This window comes from Silene latifolia, chromosome Y (genome assembly GCF_048544455.1).
Source record: "Silene latifolia isolate original U9 population chromosome Y, ASM4854445v1, whole genome shotgun sequence".
NCBI lineage: Eukaryota > Viridiplantae > Streptophyta > Magnoliopsida > Caryophyllales > Caryophyllaceae > Silene > Silene latifolia.
Window position 1 is genome coordinate 468,846,498 of NC_133538.1, and position 1,925 is coordinate 468,848,422.

The 1,925-nt window shown below is 39.2% G+C and overlaps 1 non-coding gene across 1 annotated transcript; it reads left to right on the forward strand.

Annotated features, from left to right (window-relative positions):
• The first annotated feature begins 640 nt into the window (after positions 1–640).
• Positions 641–747, forward strand: LOC141634740 (small nucleolar RNA R71). The gene has a single exon (XR_012539464.1). It is a non-coding gene; the product is annotated as a small nucleolar RNA R71 (small nucleolar RNA).
• Positions 748–1,925: the final 1,178 nt, after the last annotated feature.

Genomic DNA, 1,925 nt, shown 5'->3' on the forward strand with positions numbered 1-1,925 from the left:
ATCAAAACCTTGGTCATTTTGGTGATTGTATGGATTTTGATTTTGGTAACCTTGGTTTTGGTTGTAAAAGGGTCTTTGATTTTGGTTTCTCATGGGAGGTGGGGTGTATGTTGTTTGAGGGTTTTGAACATTTTGGCTTTTGTATGAGAGATTTGGATGGAATTTGGTGTTTTCATTGTAATAGTTGGAATAAGGGGTACCACTCTTGTATGCTTGGAAAGCATTCACTTGTTCATTTGTTCCCCTACATTCACTTTGGTCATGTCCCAAAGTTCCACAATTCTCACATATCCCACTTGGGATTGATGAAGATGCCGTCATGGCATTAACATGATGTTTTGGTGATTTTGAGGCTTCTTCAAGTCTAGCCATAGCTTTTTCAAACTTCAAATTGATTGTGTCAATGTGAGCACTAAGTTGAGCACCCAATTGAGTAACGGAGTCAACTTCATGCTTTCCTCCTCTAGTAGCCTTGCGAGGTCTACTATATTATGAGTTATGGACCGCCATTTCCTCAATCTTGTTCCATGTTTGATTGTCATCAACTTCGGTGAACATTCCATTTGATCCCATGTTAAGAATGTTCCTTGAATCTTCATATAGACCGTTCCAAAATTGTTTTACCAAGAACTACTCGCTAAGTCCATGATGAGGACATGAGCGACAAATTCCCTTGAACCGCTCCCAAGCTTCATACAAAGATTCTTCATCCCTTTGCTTAAAACCCGTAATTTGAGCTCTTAACATGTTAGTCTTTTCCGGTGGGTAGAATTTTTTGTAGAAAGCTAGAGCCAATTTCTTCCAAGAATCAATTCCGAGAGTGGCCTTATCAAGGCCCTTCAACCATTGTTTCGCGGTGCCAATTAGAGAAAAAGGAAATAAGACCCATCGAATTTGGTCTTGAGTTACACCGGTTTGAGAAATCGCATCACAATAGCCACAAAAGGTTTCCATATGAGAATGAGGGTCTTCACTAGGCATCCTCCCAAATTGGCTCCTTTCGAGTAATTGGATAAAGGCGGATTTTGCAATAAAATTTCCGGTCAAATGTTGTGGTGTGGGAGTACCGTTGGGTATGTTCTCCTCGGTGGGTACGGAATGTGATGAAAACTTAGGCATTGTGGGTTGATTTTGTGTGGTATTTTGTGTTGGATTCTCCTCACCTTCTCTTGCAAAAGGGTTGATGAATTCAATATTTGGTTGAATATCTACAACCTCACTAATACCTCTCAAATTCCTCCTAGCAAGTTTTCTATTGGTTGTCAAAGTTCTTTCAATTTCACGATCAAAAGGTAACAAATCACCTTGTGACCTTCTAGACATGCAAAATATCAAACAACTCGAAAACAATTAGAACAAACCTTGAGGAGTTTTACTTCCCCAAGGCAAAGAAAGACACAACTAACAACAATATAAGAAAATCTAAATCAAGTTAACACCGTCCCCGGCAACGGCGCAATTTTGATATGGACAAAGAGTTGGTCGTCACACATCCAATCAAACACAATTTATAGCTTCACAAACAACTCTACAATTAGTAAAGACACAAGTAAAGGTCGGATCCCAAGGGACGGGAATTGAGATGAGATTTCTATTGCAACTAGTGGTGTCTTAGGGGTGTCACAATTTGGATTGATGTAGAAGGTCACTAACTAAATAGCAATGAAAGTAAATAAGCAAGATGAAATGAAAGGGTTGTAAACAATTGATAAAAAGCACTAGGGTATCATGGGGTCATAGTGGAATCATGGGAATTGATCATACAAACATGTTCTCAAATTATAACCAAGCAATTATTGTTGTGATGGATTGAGTTGGGTTATATCTTACAATCCTAGGAAAGTTTGGGTCCCGGAGCCGAATCGATTAGATTGTACAACACCTACAAGTCGACTTAATCTTCCCTACTCAACAACATGCATGGT